Genomic DNA, 20,240 nt, shown 5'->3' on the forward strand with positions numbered 1-20,240 from the left:
TTTTGGGAAACTATAAATGGAGCATGGTTTTTGCAAACTATGTGAGTTATTGAAATTCCTCTAGAAATTTTACTCGAAGCATTCATATCTTGACGAGTTATAATTATGTAAGATTTTGTTCTGCCCAATATCAAGCTATGCTATCTGAATGAGATATAATCTTGATTTGAGCATATCAAAAACTGATATGATTAAGCTATGATCGTTTAGCCTTTTTATATGATTTGAAATATTTTAACATCCTACGAGTACTGAATTATAACTCATAGTGATAGAAAAAATTGAGTATCAAAATATCTCATTTTGATATAATTTTGATTTTTCCTCCTGATCGGGAAGAGTTTAAATTTAAAAAAAAAAAAACCTATCAAGAGATTTCAGCAATAATAAATCGAAGAAAGAGATTACGTTTTATGACTTTTGCGTTTCCTATGAGTTTTAGTGCCAAAAAGGAACAAAAAAGTATTTATATCAGCTGTTTCAGGAATTGGTGTTGGAGATAGAGATTCAAAAATTCATCTCTAGAACGCAAAATCTGCATTCAAAACTATAACACAAGAAAATAAAATTCACATTTTCCGAAGTGCAAAGAATTTGAAACTGATTTCAACTTTTTTAGGAGCTCTAAATGCAAATTCGTATTATTTTATCAGCGTTTTTTTTCCGGTATAAATTTTGAAAATACAAGGCTCATTGGGGAAATTTATTTATTTATTTATTTATTTATTATATTATAAATCAACGGATCACATATTGATCCAAATGAAAAACTATAGTTTAGAAAAATGTACATACAAGCGGTAATCTACGTTATTTGTGCACTTTTAGCAAAAGTGTAAAATATCAAAAAAAAAAAAAATTAGAAAAAAAGGTATTAACTTAATGATCAATTTTCATAAAGACTGTGAGTAATTTACCATGAGAAAAAATAATAGGAGTAAGTATCTTTCCCCATTTTGTTAAATACGAAGATTATCTAGACGAAATCTGTATTGTTTTTTTCGGGAATTTGTAACTTCTTAGCATTCTTCCCTCTGACCTGCATCGTTGAATAAATAAAGGATAATGAAAAGATTTACCATATTTTTTGTTGTTCAGGTTAGTTACTTCATCAATTATCATTCATCGATTTCACTCTGAACTGCTAAGTTTTAAAATTACTCAATGCCAGAAAATAAGAAGGAAAAAATAGACAAAAAAAATCGAGTTTAAGACGCAAAAAGCTTCCAAAATCAGTTTGCCACGGTTTTAATTCTTCCCTTGTGAATTAAAACTTTCCCCTTAGCATTCCACTATTTTTTCGGCAACAAGGCATTCTACCATGCAAAACAGTCAGAAGATCTTTTAGCGGTTTTTAACCAACACTCCTGGATTTCTATAGATCTACAGCAATTATGTCACCGATATTGCTTTCAGCTCATCTACACAATAATATTGAAATTTTAATTTAAAATTTAGCTTAAGGTTTGATATTCTTAATCTGAAGGCTTGGCTATTTCAATTGCAAATGATTGAGACTGTTATCTTAAGAAGAGTATTAACATTCAGAATTAACCCTTTCTTTCATTATTTTCTTTATAATTCAAAATTATTAAAAAAATTGGTAATTATGTGTTGGTGAACAAAGATTAATCACTTTTGTTTGTAATTTATTTGTTGTAATACAATTTAAATTGAAATTTTTTGATGAAAACTTTAAATTCAAGAGCAAATTAAATAAAATTCGGTTCCAAAATTTAGAAACTGATTTTGATAATCGGTTTCTTCTACTTAATTTATATTTAAAGTGTTGATTTTATATATTGTGTTTGAAAAATTTGAAAATTATAATACTAATATACTATTAAGTATTTAAGTATTAATAAAATACTATTTCCAAATCACGATTCAGTAAAATACCCCAATGAAGAATTCAATGCCCGTTAGTTATGTTTGTTAATTTGTTTATCGGGCTTATCGGTGAAAAGTAAAATACTTTCGATAAATTATAAAATACCAGTGGCCTAATATTTAGAAGCTCAGGAAATAAATGAAGATAACTTGATTTTTTTTCTACGTGTTCATCTCTCAACAACGTGTGTATTATTTTCATTGCAAAAAATACATTTATAACGAGAAATTTTTTAAAAGGCTCTTAAAATGACAATTCAAAAATACCTGATATACCGACAAATAAAAAAAAATATCAACATTTTTTCGCAGTGGTTATCATAGATTCGCTGGTTGTTTTATAAAGGGATAACACCACCCCCCCCCCCCCCCCCCGGCAACCCCTCCCTTCTCCTTTCGCTCACTCAAATGATTGTTTTTTTCACCAGATATTAACGTTCCTTTATTTTGAAAATTGGAAAATCACCCCCCCCCAAGAGCCGACTCTAGGACCGCCCCTGGGTACCTATCGAATCAGCTCGACGAGTTCTGTCCAAGATTACCGAAATCACAGAAAAGTCTATAATTTCACCGAATTTTGAGCCCAATTTCACCACAGAATCTGTGTCACAGAAAAAGTGGAAATATTCATTAAATTCACAGAATTTTAAAATTCTTAACGTTTTTTTTTTCAAAATTCAATTTTTTAAGGAAATTTAAATTTTCGATAAATATCTTTGAATTTGAAAAATATGATAAAATTGGTAATGTTCATTGGTTTTTTTATAAGAAAAATGTAAAAAGGAGCAATTTGACATGACTTTTGAATGGAATTAATGAAAAAAGCATCTCAGAAAACAGTCACAGAATTTTTGGGTAAAATCACAGAAAGTAAGTTTTTTTTTCGTCAAAACACAGAACATTTTTCGGCAATCATGGTTCTGAAGATTCTTTTGATCATAATTTAATGATGGAGAATTTAGAATTCTATAATATGTTTATTATATGTTATAATTTACAGGCTGTAAGAAAGGTTCCAATCCACTGCACAGTGGTCCAGAACGGGAATTGAGCGAGGCAAAATTAATAACGCAGAAACTATAAGAATTAGACAAACGGTGTCTTCAGCAAAGATGCTCATTAAATAATGCGCCTTATAATACAGTATAAGATATTGGGACACGTGTCATTTTTTCCATGATTTTGACATACCCACAAACTTTTTTATTAGCAAAGATAGAGTAAAATTGTCTTCTACAAAGTTGTAGCTAATAACTTTCAAAGCAACTTTGTAGAAGACATCAAATTCATATGTTAGAGCGTGTCTTAAAACCAGATTTTCATCTATGACTTTATTAAATGAATTTATACGTTAGCGGTGTCTTCGGCGAACTTTATCAAATCACAGTGCGCACGTTTTTGTTTCGGACAGCAAATGTATGTCTTGAAGCATTCGTAGTTATAAGGCTTTTTCTATCAAAAAGATGTATTTTTCAAACCGCCAAATTTCACCAAACTGAGCATGCCTCATCTATGAAACAACAGCTTTGTAGATTTTGTTGATCCGGCACGAATTTTCATCATAAACGATTTGTATCTGTACTAGTTTTTCAAACATAAATTAACATTGCTCCTGGAATTTGGGCATTCCGGTGTTTCGTTTTTCCGCATGCCTTTCGTCTCAACTAGTGTTCAGCAGTTGAAGAATATTGAAACGATGACTCGGTGAAAGAAATAAGTATCGATTAGATTGGATATAAAGTAGCAATTTTCACAACGATGGGTATTCGATGTTTGAACAAGCGAAACGATAGACCAATATCAATCACCATTGCGGACAGTCGAGTTGAACTTTTATAACTTGGGTTGTTGGATTAGATTATTTTGCTCTAACGATGATCCTCGATAAATTCAATTAATATTTTATCAGAGAAGTCACAACAATATTCAGAGGTGCTACTTTTGAGAAATTATGGATACGAATGAGCTAAAATTTTGTGGTAAACGAGAACGTTTTTTGACGTTTGTCTCCATGACTAAACGATGAATATCATCAAAAGGCGGAATCAGATTCCCGATTTGTCCAGCAAGGTCCAATTAGAATGGCAAATTAGACGTGCTAATCCTCCAACGGGTACCAATGTCTGCGTAGATACACGCTGTAACGGCGTCCTGTTTTGGTAGTTGTGGTAGAAATTAATTGGTATTCATAGGAACTGCGCTAAGCATGGTATCGTAACGGATTGAAATATGAATTTCTCAGGCTAAGGGTCACGGCAGTGATGATGCACTGGGTATAAAACGAAGGGACCTGGATAGTTTTGTCCCATATTTCATCAACATTAGAGGACTTGGTGTTTGGTGTGATAAGCGATTAGCGATGCCTTCCTGTGAAGTGATGTCGATAGGGTCGGATGATTCGGTGGTGATTTCGGGAGTTGCCGGTAGATTCCCACAGGCTGACGATGTGAGCGACTTTGCCCGTAAGCTGTACGCGAAGCAGGACTTGATTGACGATCGGGAGGTGCGCTGGGAGCACAACATTCCGGGTATGCCTCGGCGCACGGGAAAGATGAACAATGTCCAGTATTTCGATGGGGAGTTTTTCGGGATGAATCGTCGTTTGCGGGACATTACGGATCCACAGCTTCGAATGCTGCTGGAGCATGCTTACGAAGCGATTTTAGACGCTGGCATCAATCCGCGAGCAATCCGGGGATCGCGTACGGGTGTATTTTGTGGCCACTGCTTTTCGGAAACCGAAACATACATGTACAACTACATTCAGCCCCGAGATGGCGCCGCAGTTCTGGGGTGAGTTATGGTGTAGGATTCATGCTTCAGACAATGATTGTGGAAATGTTTGTTTTTGTTTAAGGTGTGCGAAGTCTCAGATGGCAAATCGCCTGTCTTATGCCTTCGACTTCAGAGGTCCATCGATTGTGGTGGATACAGCTTGCAGTAGTTCAATGTATGCTCTGGATCTAGCGTACAAGAGTATAGTGAGTGGTGAGTGTGATGCAGCCCTTGTAGGGGGATCAAACTTGTTAATCAATCCTAGAGCTACGCACCAATTTGCTATGCTTGGAGTACTAGCTAAGGACGGGTATTGCCGCCCTTTCGATAAGGATGCCAGTGGATACACTCGATCAGAGGCTGTAGCAGCGGTGTTTCTTCAAAAGTTGAAAGATGCCAAACGGGTCTACGCCCATTGTTTGTATACCCATGCTAATTGCGATGGGTTCAAAGTAGAAGGAATAACGTTTCCTTCGAGGGATGTGCAGTATCAACTCATGGACGAGTTTTACAAGATAGCTGATATCAAACCATCGAAAGTGGACTACGTTGAAGCTCATAGTACCGGGACTGTTGTTGGAGATCCAGAAGAATGTGATGCATTAGATAAAGTGTTCTGTGCCGATCGGGATCGTCCTCTTTTGGTGGGATCAGTGAAATCCAGTATTGGTCACACGGAAGCGGCAGCCGGAATTTGCTCTATTATTAAATGTGTTATATCCATGCATAACGGTTTGATTACACCGAACATAAACTTCGTTGAAAATAGGCCAGATATTCCGTCACTAGTAGAAGGTCGTTTGGTTGTTGTCAATGAAGTTAAACCGCTTAGTGGACCACTGATGGCTATCAACTCTTTTGGTTTCGGAGGTGCAAACGCCCATGCCTTGCTCCATAGCAACGTTAGAGAGAAGAAAAATCATGGGCTTCCCGACGATGAACTTCCGAGGCTGGTCACATGGACTGGTCGAACGAAAGAAGCTGTACTAAATATGTTCCAAAACATCGCTGAGCGTCCGCTAGATGTCGAATTTATCAATCTTCTGTACAACATTCAGCAACACGAAACTCCCGGAAATATTTACAGAGGATATGGAATATTTTCCAAAAACGGAGCAAACCCAGCTATCCTGCTGAAACAATGTGTGGTGCGATCTGGCCTGAACGCCAGAAGTTTACTACTGATATTCGGGGGAATCAACCTTCGGTGGAAAAACGATCTGCACGTGCTTAGGCAGTTTCGGTCTATCAATCGTACCTACCTAAAGTGTGTTGAAATTCTGATTAGTATGAATTTCGATTTAGAGGTGCAAAAATCCGAGGGCCAAGTAGTGTTATACGATATGGTTGGAACTGTGGTACTGCAACTAGCCGTTGTGAATTTATTAGCTGCGCTAGGCTTCAAGCCCAATTTATATGCTGGACACTCGATCGGTCAACTCACTTGTGCATATTTAAACGGCATTCTAACCATGGAGCAGGTATTGGAACTTGCCTTTGTTCATGGTTCAGTGTATTCTGATCGTAACGCACACTACCACACAACCGCGATCATCAAGCATCGAAAAACGAAGAATCAAAACCCACGTTTTGAAATTATCAGTGGAAAAGATGAAAGCTCCATAACAAAAATCCATCGTGAGAACTACCCTGATTACGTGCTGGAACTGCTACCCTTCGTAGTTCCGAAGTGCGAAAAATCCTTGAGTAATGGACTAAGCTTCAAGCTACATCACATTCGTGAACACGTGCAACTCAACGAAGGCCAAACATCCGATCAATGGTTGAATGCCACGTGTTCCTCACTCTTTTCCACCAAACTACACGGTACGCAATCCGTTGAGAATCTTCTTAAAAACATTCCACATCGTGTGACACTATTTGAGCTAGGATCTTCGTATTCGTATGAGAAAGTTTTAAAATTGATGGATCTGAAAGTTTTCTACACGTCTCCCGATCGCGACGCCAACAATGCTGTGCTTCAATTGCTAAACGATGTTGCGAAGTAAGCTCCTAAAATACTTCCAACAAAATTTCACTTTAATAATTTCCCAATTATCCCCAGTATTTTCCAGGAGGGTCAAACGCTTAAAATTGCCGACCTCTATCCCCCGATACAGTTCCCTGTTTCGCTGAAAACACCCATGATATCGCCGCTCATCAAGTGGGATCATCGGGAGGCGGCCTTCTTTCCAGTCTACACTTACATGGTTGTGGCGGAAAAGTATTCATCGGACATTACCATTTCGTTGCGAGATAAAGCCTTCAGCCACATTCCGGGTCATTGCATTGATGGGCGAGTTCTGGTTCCGGCTACCGAGTATCTGTATCTGATCTGGGAGTTTGCCGCCATGGCCTCGAAGGCTTCCATTAATCAGATTGCCTTTGAACTGGAGGACGTCAAGTTTTTGCGGGCCACTACCCTGACGAAAAATCAATCGGCGAAGCTGACCATTGTGATGCCCAATGGTTCCGGGTATTTTGAGGTGAGTGTTTCTTTCGTTTTTTTTAATTCACAGAAATTTTCAAACTCTGCGAAAGATTACCGTTCAGTGTTAATGCATTGTTTGTAATGTTTAGTGTTGTTTAAAGTTAATGATCAACGGTTGTTCAGTGATAAAACTAACATTCTTCAGCTTCGTCCTGCAATCATTCGTGTCTAGCGGTGTATGTTTACAGGTCTGCAATCGGCCATACCGAATCGCTGGAGAATCTATCCACGTATTCTGATTGCGGAATCTCCAGGACCCTCTTCTAGCTTGACGGTCAGTTCCAAGAAATGTCTTGATTTCCTGCAGCTCCTTCATTCGGAGAAACCTTCCAAGTTCGATGTTGATCCAAATAACTTCTGAAACATCTATTCTATAATAAGGATGTCATTTAAGTACAGGATTAAGGTAATTAAGGTGCAACATTCCCGGCCGACTGGATGCAGGGTATCCTCGTAAAGGTCCCGAAGAAAGGAGACCTGACAGAGTGCGGTAACTGGCGAGGCATAACGTTGATCTGTACAACCCTCAAAGTACTCTGCAAAGTGATTCTGAACAGGATCCAGGAGAAAATAGACGCTACACTCCGACGGCAACAAGCTGGATTCCGATCCGGACGATCATGTGTGGACCACATCACAACGCTACGAATCATACTGGAACAAATCAACGAATTTCAGGACTCTCTTCTGCTGGTGTTCGTTGATTTCGAAAAAGCATTCGACCGACTTAACCATGAAAACATCTGGGCGGCTCTAAGGCGACGAGGGGTCCCAGAGAAACTAGTCCATCTCATCGAAGCACAGTATGAGGCATTTTCGTGCAAGGTCTTGCACGACGGTGTCTTGTCCGAACCAATCCCGGTAACTGCTGGAGTGAGACAAGGATGTATTCTATCACCGCTACTTTTTCTTATCGTAATGGATGAGATTCTGATTGGATCGATTGACTGTGCACCGAACCGAGGATTGCCGTGGAATCCTTCAACAATGGAGCAACTGAACGACCTTGATCTGGCTGACGATATTGTTTTGCTCGCCCAAACACAACCAGATATGCAGAGCAAACTCGACGACCTCACCGAAAGTTCCAAGGCAGCAGGTCTCAAAGTCAATGTCGGAAAGACCAAGTCGATGGAGATCAACACAGGAAATCCCTCCAGTTTCATGGTAGCTGGGCAACAAGTTGAGAAAGTGGAGTGCTTCCAGTATCTTGGTAGCCAGATTACGCCTGATGGTGGTACCAGAAAAGACATCGAAACACGGATCAGAAAGGCCCGATTTGCGTTTGCGACTCTCCGAAACATCTGGCGGTCACGCCAGATCTCTCTACGAACAAAAATCCGAATCTTCAACTCAAACGTCAAATCCGTATTGCTGTACGGGTGCGAAACTTGGTGCACATATGCGGTAACGACGCGAAAACTGCAAGTATTTGTAAATCGCTGCCTGCGGAATATCATCCGCGCTTGGTGGCCTGGCAACTGGATCTCGAATGAGGAACTACATCGCCGGTGTCATCAAAAGGCGCTGGAAATCGAGATTCGGGAACGTAAGTGGAGATGGATTGGGCACACGCTGCGAAGAGATGAAAACGAGATTTGCAGAGAGGCGCTAGATTGGAATCCAGAAGGTCATCGAAGAAGAGGCAGACCCAGAAATTCGTGGCGGCGAAGCCTAGCCGCTGAAATCCGAACTGTCGACGAGAATCTTGACTGGGACCAGGTGAAGACGCTGGCTCCGGATCGTCAACAGTGGAGGTCTTTTACCACGGCCCTATGCACCGGAGGATCGGCGCGGGATCATTAAGTAAGTAAGTAAGGTAAATTCGCAGCAGGCACTCTTCAAAGGGACGGAAAAACAAAGATGTTGTATTTCGTCGTAGAACTGCTGATAACTGCAAAAACGATACCCGGAAAAAACCCGTACAGACTTTTGATTAACCTAATTACCTTTGATTTGCCAATGTCATATTTCGGGAGCTTCATAGAGATAACCTTTCCTGAATTCCTAGTTTTTATATTCAGATATCCATCTGATGAATTATCTTGATTCTGGGCAATAAGGTGAGCTGATAAGCTTGAATCGATGAAGATATTGCTTAATGCATCCATGACCCGAAAGGAACCGTGTCAGGTAGAAGTTGACCTCTCCATACTCCCGATTTACCCAGTCTAAAAGTCTCGGGATAAGCCTATTCATCCATCTTGCGTTGTACGTTCCATTGCTCCTGTCACTTGAGCATCGACGCTGCTCGTTGAGCTTTACGCACTCCTCTAACAGCTCTAGCTTCGTAACACTTCTTATCCTCCACCAGAGCTATGTCGATGGGAATCATGCCCTTGATAACAAAAGCTGCATCCGCTGATATGGTCCTGTTTGCACAGGAAGCTCGCATGGCTATCAGCCGTAATTTGGATTAGTTTCGCTCTCTCTATGGCGGAGCTCCAGGCCGTATCGTAGTTTCGACCTTGTCAGTTGGACCATGACAGTTCGGCATAATCCAGGCCAATGAATCGATGACTTTCGATGCATTTGAACAAAAGTATTTGACGAGCCCACCAAAACTAAGCGATTGTCGGCCATTGCTCCGAGGTATTTCAGCTGCTGTTTCGAAGATGTCGTGTATCCTCCAACAGTAATCTATCTATGCGGCAAAACTCTTTTGTTGTTCACGAGCAGAACTACGGTTTTGTGGTGAGCTATCTGAAGCTTAACTCCCTCCATCCAGATGCCACCCTTTCTACGGACACCGTTGCAAAGTCTTCTACGTCGTCGATTGTTTCGCCAGTGATCATGAGCACGATATCGTCAGCGAATCCGACTATCTGTGCGCCTGCTGGTAGTTTCAGTCTTAACACCTTATTCCACCATTCCAAAACACAGGTCCGAGTATGGAACCCTGTGGAACATCCGCTGTTAGAGTACTAGATCGTAACCCTGTTCAACTCGATTTTCGAAGAAGCTTCCTATTACCTGCAGAGGGTATTGGAAACATGCATCCTGTTAAGCGCTTTGGCAATAGCTTCTCAGCTGGCATTGTTGAAGGCTTTATTAGTCCACTTTCGCCTTCTGTGTAGACAATAAGTCTGTTTAATATTATCCTCTAAAGTAGTTTACCAAGGGTGTACAGCAGACAAATGGGTCTGTACAATGATGGATGCCCTGGCGATTTCCCAGGTTTTGGTAGTAGCACCAACTTCGCTGTTTTTCACAGATTAGGGTAAGATCCTTTGTCGAGTCAGTTTTGTAGCACCACTCTGAAAGTATCCGGAATGGTTTGTACCGCCACCTTGAACAGTGTGTTTGGGATTCCGGACCGCGTTTTTTAGCGATAGTCCCTTATTCGTTACTGGCTCGATGTTGTGGGCTTCAACGTCGTACGGGATTAGTGGCCAATGTGTCGGGCCATGCTGCGGGAAAAGATGTGCAACGATTTCTTTCAAGTTTTCCGGAAAGTTTTCGGTCAGCAATCTTGGGCCATCGAATCTCGCCTGTGCAACTCTATAGTTTGGGTCCCATGGGTTTGCATTTACGTTCTGTAACAATTATCTTTGCTTGTTCTAATAGCTAGCTTGAGTGCCACCATGGCTGCTCGATAAACGGCACCTCACGTTTCTCTATCGGCTTCGTTTCTCGTCCGTTGAGCTCGACATCTGGCTTTGAGCAGCTGGTACGAAGCTCAGCAATTTCTGCATGTTTATAGCTTCGGTGCACACTTCGTTATCGAAAACATTGATCTTCCATCCCCGCTACCTTATAGCCACCGGATTTCGATCTCCTACGTTATAGAGTATCGCCTGGTGATGTCCAGTTAATGTCAGGCTCGCAAAGGTGATATCAATCACTGACGTTCTGTCTGGTATTCCATGCTTACGATAGGTGCTGATAGATCCAGTGTTACACAGCTCTATCTCCAGTCTCGCGAATGCCTTTAGTAAGCTGTGGCCTGTGGTTATTTCACCTGCTACCCTAGTTAATCGCTCTAGCGTTAATGTCTCCTCCTATAACTACGGCGACATTTCCTGTCAATGTGTGAGCAAGTTCATCCAACATTGTGTTGAACTTCCTGGAACTTGGTGTAGCGTAGCAGCTGCAGAAGAAGATGCCGTTAATTTTTGCAATCAGGAACCCATCTCTAAAATCTGCAACTATCTCCTGAATGGGAAAATGCCCCTTCACGTAGGTCCTTTACTACTTTGCTCAGTAGAGGTGACCTAAGGACTTCTTTCTTAGCAAAGGCCTTCGCTTGCGTTCTTCTAACTTCTCCTCCTTCGTCCGAGCTATCGTCAGTTGTCTCGACGTTCCTTCTGTTTTTGGTGTTGTTGTTGTTGTTGTTGTTGTTGTTTATGTTCATGTTTAGTCCCACGAGTAGCTAGGGAGATAACGGCCGGATGCTTGATCTTTGCTTCGCCAATAACGGGTTCCGTTTACCAACTATCGAATCAGCACCTGCACCGCAAGTTAAAGTAGGCTCACACCACCCGGCTTTACTGGTTACATTAAATATCTCTAGATTGTGTACCCTTGTTGATAAACTCTCACTCTTCTACTTGGATTATAAGAACGCCGATTTCGATATCATTTCTCGCGTACTGGCCACCATAGACTGAAAATCCGAGCTCGAACTAGCAATCCCTAATGTTACAGCCGAAACTTTCTCGCACATTCTCAACTACGTAATCGACCGTCATGTGCCGAACGCACCGCTAATGCTAATCCTCGGACTCCATTGGCTACAGCAGCTTTACGACAACTGAAAGCGACAAATCGAAATTACAACAAGCTTCAATCTCCGCATACCAAGGAAGAATACCGCAAACTCAACTCCGCCTATAAAAAAGCCAGTCAACGTAGCTATCAAAACCATCTTAGTCGAATTCAGCAAAACCTCAAGACTAGCCCAAAATCCTTCTGGAATCACGTCAAGAATCAACGGAATGAACCTGGAACACCGTCCCGTATGTTCCTGGATGGAATCATGGCGAACTCTGACTCCGGAATCTGCGATCTCTTTGCCAATAAATTCTCGAGCATCTTTGAAACATCTTCAATAACCGACGATCAACTGAATTGTGCCATCAGGAGTGTTTCACCACTGGGCTTTTCTTTAAACGGTATTACAGTCGAGGATACAACCATCTCTAAAGCAGCCACTATGCTCAAAAACTCCTTCTCTACGGGCCCGGATGGTATACCAGCTACCTTCCTGAAGCGTTTCATACCTTTTTTGCTGATTCCTATCAGGCTTATCTTCCAAGCTTCGCTTGGCCAGGCCACCTTCCCCTCACTGTGGAAAGAAGCTTACATGTTCCCGGTTCATAAAACGGGAGATAAGGAAGATGTCAATAATTACCGAGGAATTTCAGCTCTGTGTGCTATAGCCAAGCTTTTCTAATTGGTGGTTTTAGATCCCATTTTCATGTTCTGCAAGCATAACTTCTCCAACGACCAGCATGGATTTATGCCTCAACGCTCAACTACAACTAACTTACTGACCTTTACCTCGTTTGTGCATGCAAGTTTTGCAAAGAAATCCCAAACTGATGCCATCTATACCGATCTGTCTGCCGCAATCGACAAGGTGAACCATTATATTGCCATCGGAAAGCTCGCGCGTTTAGGATTTTGTGGATCTCTTATTGGCTGGTTCCACAGTTACCTTACTGGACGTAAATTGACAGTTCGTACGGGTAACTGTTTTTCCAGGCAATTCTCAGCTTCATCAGGCGTGCCTCAGGGAAGTCATTTAGGGCCGTTTGTATTCCTAATCTACTTCAATGACGTGCTGCAACTTCTCGATGGACCAAAATTAGCGTATGCCGTCGACTTGAAGTTGTACTACTCTATCAATGGCCCCGAAGATTCAGCAGAACCAGTTTAACCCTTTTGCCTCCTGGTGTGATGCCAGTCGCCTGCCTTTAAACCGTAGGAAATGCGCAGTAATATCATTTTTCCGCAAACGACACCCGTTCTCAGTCGTTTATTTCCTTGGAAACGATGCAATCTCTCGAGCTCAATACGTGAAAGATCTTGGTGTGATCCTGAACGTGCGGCTGAATTTTAAGAATCACACCAACTGTATCGTTGACAAGGCCTCCAGAAGCCTGGGTCTTCTTTTCCGCATGACGAAGGACTTTGAAGACATCTACTGCCTGAAGAGTCTTTACTGTAGTCTGGTTCGATCGATCCTTCTGCGGTTTGGTGCCCATATTATCAAAACGGTTCTGATCACATCGAAGCCATCCAACGACGTTTTTTGAGGTATGCCCTTCGACACTTAAATATGCTAGACCCTTTTCGACTTCCCAGCTTCAAAAGCCGCTGCCACCTGATCGACATCGACACGCCCACAGGACCGCCACTCGTGCGTCTATCGTCGCTGATCTGCTTTCATCGAGAATCGACTCTCCCGCATTTTTGGAAGTTCTTCCACTAAGCGTCCGACCTCGTGGTTTGAGGAATCGGGATCTTCAGCTCCCCGGCCCTGTTAGACTAAACAATTACGGGGCCAACTCTGCAATAATTAGCGTCATCAAGACTTTTAACCGCAAGTCGGGTCATTTGGGGCACTCATGTGCACAGCACATGCAAGTGGATGGATCTTTTCAAGGGAACTTAGATTACACTTGGAGATCCTACCCTAGATATGTGTATGCTCGTAGTGCTAACGGTAAACAACTGCAACTTCAACCAATAGTGCAGGGGTAGCATAGCAAAGTAAAAATAGTAACGCGGGGTAATACCACAAAAGATCAACTAAATGGTCGCAGTCCCCAACAGGAAAAAAGTGTTCTAATGCCACCACTCTATTGGGGTGTTCAAGATCTCCCTATTTAGAGAGCCTAGGTTTGAACTTCGTTTTCAAGACTATCAACTTATTTAGAAATTTATTTTATCTGACGCAGCACGTAGGAGTACTAACTTTTCGCAAAACTTTACCTCTCTCATAAGTTTTTCTCTATTCGTTGGAAACTACTGACTTGTCACTGCTTAGCTCCAAAACTGATCAAACTGCAGCTAGGAATTCATCTGATCACTGATGAGTACATGTTTTCCGGACAAATGTATGATCTCAACAAGTTTCTCATTTTCAGATTTTGGAGGACACAACGGTCGTCGTTACCGGATTCTTCAAGTACCTTCCGCTCAGCTGGAAACCTCCGGTGCTAGAGAAACCGGAATCAGACAAAGTTATGCTGGACACCAAAAGTTTCTACAAGGAGCTTCGCTTACGAGGGTATCACTACAACGGAATCTTCAAGTCGGTCATTGAAGCCCGCACCGATGGGCTGAGCTCCAAGGTGCAGTGGACCGGCAATTGGACGGCGTTCCTGGATGGTATACTACAGACGGGTATCGTCGGAATAGATTCGCGGTCGCTCATGATTCCCTCGTACATTGAGAAGATTTCGGTTAATCCGGAACTGCACTTGAATTCGATTGAAAAGGACGACGAAGGGAAAGAGTATTTCTCCGTTGTCAGTTGTCCAGAGACGCGAGTTTTAATTTCTGGAGGGGTGGCCATTTCTAATATGCAGATCACAACCGTACAGCGGAGGCTCTCGCCGGGGGATTTAGTCCTAGAAAGTTTTCAATTCTGGCCTTATCATTCCGGGACGAAAATATCAATGAGGGAGACAGCTCGATCATGCGTACAATTGGCAGTTGAAAATGTTCCGGCTTTGAATTTTTCTGTTGTTGAAGTTTATAGTTCAAATGGTCCGATAATCGTGCAACAGTTTGGTGAAGCAGTGGCCGATCTTCCTCTGCTGCAATCGACTCTCACCTTGTTGAGTAGTGAAGAAATGGAGGTCGACAATGTGACCGTTGAAAACAAGAGTTTAACGGAGTTTTCGAACGTAACATTTTTGATAGTTCAAGGCGGCTCGAATTTGTCTGCCGACGCCATTGGTTGTCTTTCCGAAGGTGGATACATTCTACTACGAGAATCGTTGGAGTACAACTGGAAAAACTTGGAAGTTCCGAATCAGCTGAAGGTGATCTCAACTTTTGACATAGATGAGCAGGAGACTATAGTTTTACTTCAAAAAACGAAAAAGGCAAGAATGGAATCTACCGTTTGCATTCGGGTGGACACGAACGATCTCCAATGGTTGACGACGTTGATAGATGTGGTCAAAACCAACCCTGTTGTACTGTATTCACAGGGTGATTCGATTTCGGGAATACTAGGTTTGGTCAACTGCATCCGGAAGAACCGAAGCATCTTGACGTGAAATGTGTGTTTATCGATGATCCGGCAGCACCACCATTTGATCTCAACGATCCATTTTATGCGGAGCAGTTACAGCTAGATCAGGCTATCAACGTTTACAGAGGTGGGGAATGGGGTAGCTATCGACATTTGCTACTTCCAAGTGCCGTTCAGGACGGAGCCGGTAGGTCACCATTGTTTCGCGAACTGTCGAACGAAAGGTGACCTGTCGTCGATGATGTGGTTCAAAGGACCGTTGAATACGTCGGATGAAGGTGCAGAATTGGTGCGTATATCATACAGCTCGTTGAACTTCCGTGATGTGATGTTGGCTACCGGACGAACTTTCTGCGATGCGTTGAACTTGACACGTCTGGAAGCTGAATGTGATCTAGGACTGGAATTTTCCGGCTTGACTAGGGATGTGTCGTCGGGTGATGGGCGTGGCAAATAGTGGAGCTTTGGCAACTATGGTAGAAGTTGATCCCCACTTGATATGGGATGTTCCCCAGCATTGGAGCCTGGAAGAAGCTGCTACGGTACCAGTTGTCTATGGTACGGTTTACTTGGCATTTTTCATGTGTGCGAATATCAAGCGAGGAAAGTCGATTTTGATCCACGCAGGAAGCGGAGGTGTTGGGCTAGCCGCAATTACACACTGCGCTTTCTCATGGTTTAGAAGTGTACACAACTGTTGGATCAGAGGAGAAGAAGGAATATTTACTACAGCTGTTTCCTGAATTTAGATGCACAGAATATTGGGAACTCGAGAAAACACATCCTTCGAACACATGATCACACATAGAACCAAAGGAAAAGGTGTAGACTATGTGCTGAATTCACTGGCCGACGAAAAGTTGGCAGGCGTCCGTGCGATGTTTAGGCACAGGTGGACATTTCTTGGAAATCGGCAAATTCGATATGGCAAACAATTCAAAAACTATCGATGAAAATATTCCAAAAACCAGCTTACATTTACCAGTGTTATGCTGGATTTACTATTCAAGGAATCGGCGTCTTTCAAACGAGTAAGTTTTTGGGAAAAAAATTTCAATATTCCACTCACATCTACCCTCTCATTGCAGAAGCTACACGATATTCTCGAGAAGGCCATCCAATCGGGTGCGATCAAACCGCTTCGTTCGAATGTGTTCGAAGCCAACGAGTTAGAGAAAGCTGTGCGGTTTCTTGCCAGTGGAAAACACATCGGAAAGGTGATTCTGAAAATCAGGGAAAATGAAGAAATTACACAGTCGCTGCCAATTTCGCACGTTCCTCGGATGTATTTTACTCCGCACGAGGTTTGCGTCATTCCAGGAGGACTGGGAGGGTTTGGGCTGGAACTGGCCGACTGGCTCATCATCCGAGGTTGTCGGAAAGTGGTCCTCAGTAGTAGCAAGGGGATCAGTCGGCAGTACCAGGAATATCGAATTCAGTAAGTTAAATATTATTCGGGGGGTTTTACTCAGCATTTCACGCTGCACTTTCTTACTGTTATACCAACTTTTTTTTTTTTTTGATATTTTAACAACTATTTTCTCTTAAATCTAGAACATGGAAAACTTATGAAGTCGAAGTGTTGATCTCCACGGCCGATATCACAACGGAGCAAGGTTGTCAAGACCTCCTGACAGAATCGTCCCAACTTGGACCGGTGTCTTCGATCTTCCATCTGGCGGTGCGTTTGCGAGACGCGATCTTAGAAAATCAAACGGTGGAGACGTTTACGGAAGTCCTGCAACCGAAGGCGAATGCAACCATTCACTTGGATCGGGCGAGTCGGGTTCTGTGCCCTAGCTTGAAGCACTTTGTAGTGTTTTCCAGCGTGTCTTGTGGGCGTGGCAATGCGGGCCAAAGCAACTACGGTATGGCGAATTCGATCATGGAGCGCATCATTGAACATAGACACTCGGAGGGTCTACCGGCTAAGGCAATCCAGTGGGGTGCAGTTGGAGATGTAGGGCTGGTAGCCGACATGGCCGAAGACAAGATCGATATGGAAATTGGAGGTACATTACAGCAGAGAATCTCTTCGTGTCTCAAGGAGCTCGACCATCTGTTAACTTGTGAACAGCCGATAGTATCGAGTATGATCGTGGCAGAGAAACGATTGGGCGGCTCTGCTAAAACCATGGTAGAAGCTGTGATGCACATAATGAACATCAAGGATCTGAAGACCATTTCGCTGGAGAACACTCTTGCTGATATCGGAATGGATTCGTTGATGGCCGTCGAAATCAAACAGGTATTGGAGCGAGATTTCGAAGTTGTCCTCTCGCCGCAGGATCTTCGTACCTTGACGTTTTTGAAACTGATGAAGCTCGACGAAGAAAAAGTACAAGGAAAAAGTGCTGACGAAAGCAAAGAAATGTCCCTGGGTCTGGATATCATAATCAGAAACCTTGGCAAAGAAGAAAACAGCGATCGTAAAGTATTAAAGTTGACATCCCTCAGTGACGATGGATGCCCGGTAATAATTTTCCCCGGAGTAGAGGGCGTTACCGGGAATATCTGGATATCGAATGCTGCCCAAATCAATGGTCCAGTTTATGTTGTCCAATACATGGATTCACTGAAGAGTGAGAGTATTTCGGAAATTGTTGACTTCCTAATAGACGATTTTGAAACGGAAATCGTTAGCAAATATGAAAATTTGAAAATTGTTGCTTACTCATTCGGATGTTCGATTGCTCTAGATTTGGTGGGACGTATAGCAGCAAACGTAAACTTCGAACGAATAATTCTGATAGATGGTTCCCCCAGAACCTTGAAGCAAACCTTGGTACAGGCTTTTGACGGTAATACGACGGATGATAACATTCAAAAGCAACTGATAGCTGTCATGATAGCACAATACACCAAAAACTTCCCGTTGGAAAAAATCAGTCTTATAATGGAAACGCCAACTTTCGAAGGAAAAATTGAGAAAATGGTCGAAAGTGTTAACGGTCTCACCGATTATTCTCCTCAGTATCTGCGCAAAATTACTATGGGACTGTTTAAGAGAACGAAAATAATGTTAAATTTAAATTTGGATAGTTTGCGCCAGCTGGATGAGTCCATTACGTTTTTGAAACCAACGGTTAGTGTGACGAATCATCTAGATGAAGATGAAGGTTTGTACAAAATGACCAAGGGAGAAGTTGTCATTCAGACCATCGAGGGAAATCACGTTTCCATACTTCAAAACCCGAAGGTAATAGAAATAATCAATGGTTTAGAAGGAAACCAACCTGATAATGAAAATTTGGATTCTTCTGGCAATTGTAATTAACAATGGAAATATATAAACAGAAGCATTGTATTATTGGGTCATGGATCAATCGTTTAGCTATACAAATTAAAACTTTAATAAAGTATCTCTTTAAAATACAGCGTTTTCATTAGTTTTCGAAACATCCTTTTTTCAATATATCATTTCCCGTGTCTGACTCATCCACCTGCAAAAAGTCTCCCTGATTTTAATCCTTATTTCTTCAAACTTGGACAATGGGAAATAATATAAGTTTACCTGATGTAATAGATTTTTTTTTTAACTGGAATTTGACTATTGGAATTTAATAAAAAAAAAGTATGAGTGTGCACAGGTTGTGTCGTTTAAATGCATTGGAATACATGAAGATTTATCTGACGATGCTGCTTTAAAATTTGGATGGAATATTCCACTATGTCACATGGTCCGATTATATTACATGGTCCGATTATATCAAACTGTCTGATTATGTTGCATGGTCGGATTATGTCACATAGTCAGATTATGTCACACAGTCGGACTATGTTGCATGGTCAGATTGTGTTACATGGTCTGATTATGTTGCATGATCGGATTAGGTGGCATGGTCGGATTATATATATCGAATTATGGTGCATCATCTGATTATGTCACTTGGTCGAATATGTTGCATGCTCGGATTATGTCATATGGTTCGATTTGTCTCATGGTCGGATTATGTCACATGGTCAGATTATGTCACATGGTCAGATTATGCCAAATTGTCGGATCATGTTGCATGGTCGGATTATGTCACATGGTTCGATTATGTCACATGTTCCGATTATATCACATGATCGGATTATGCCATATGGTCGAATTATGTCACATGGTCGGATTATGGTGCATGATCGGATATGTCATATGGTCAAATTATGTCACATGGTCTATTTATGTTGCACGGTCGATTAAGTTTCATGGTCGGATGGATTATGTTGCAGACAAAGACAAAGAAAACCTTCAACGCTAGGGTTTATGTGATAGCTAAGAATTACGTAAATGTAGATTTGATTTTAGATTTTATAAAAACTTTTTGGAGCAACTAAGCAGAAATAAGTGATATTTGGCATCAAACTACTAAGAAGAACGTTAGGGCGGTTTTAAAAATTTTACAGACCCCGTTCAGTTTTGGCAACATTCATTTTTTTTCAACATTCGATTTTGGTAACATTCAATTTTGGCACATGAGCCAAAATCGAACGGTTTTTTGGAACGACTTTATAATATAGTTTTCGTTAGAACAGAATCAATATAATTTAGACAAACACCATAAATACGTTTTTACCTACCTACCTACCTAAGGGTCCAGCGCCGATTGACCGGCGCATAGGGCTGAGATAAAAGATCTCCACTGCTGGCGATCCGGAGCCAGCGTCTTCACTTGCTGCCAGCCAACGTTCTCGTCAACTGTGCGGATTTCAGCGGCTAGACTTCGCCGCCACGAGCTTTTGGGCCTGCCTCTTCTCCGATGCCCATCTGGATTCCAGTCAAGCGCCTCTCTGCAAATCTCGTTTTCATCTCTTCGCAGCGTGTGCCCAATCCATCTCTACTTACGTTCTCGAATCTCGATTTCTAGCGCCTTTTGATGACACCGGCGA

The 20,240-nt window shown here is 41.9% G+C and overlaps 1 pseudogene; it reads left to right on the forward strand.

Annotated features, from left to right (window-relative positions):
- The first annotated feature begins 4,211 nt into the window (after window positions 1-4,211).
- On the forward strand, window positions 4,212-18,719 carry LOC129745003 (fatty acid synthase-like; annotated as a pseudogene).
- Window positions 18,720-20,240: the final 1,521 nt, after the last annotated feature.

This window comes from Uranotaenia lowii, chromosome 2, assembly GCF_029784155.1.
Source record: "Uranotaenia lowii strain MFRU-FL chromosome 2, ASM2978415v1, whole genome shotgun sequence".
Classification (NCBI taxonomy): Eukaryota; Metazoa; Arthropoda; class Insecta; order Diptera; family Culicidae; genus Uranotaenia; species Uranotaenia lowii.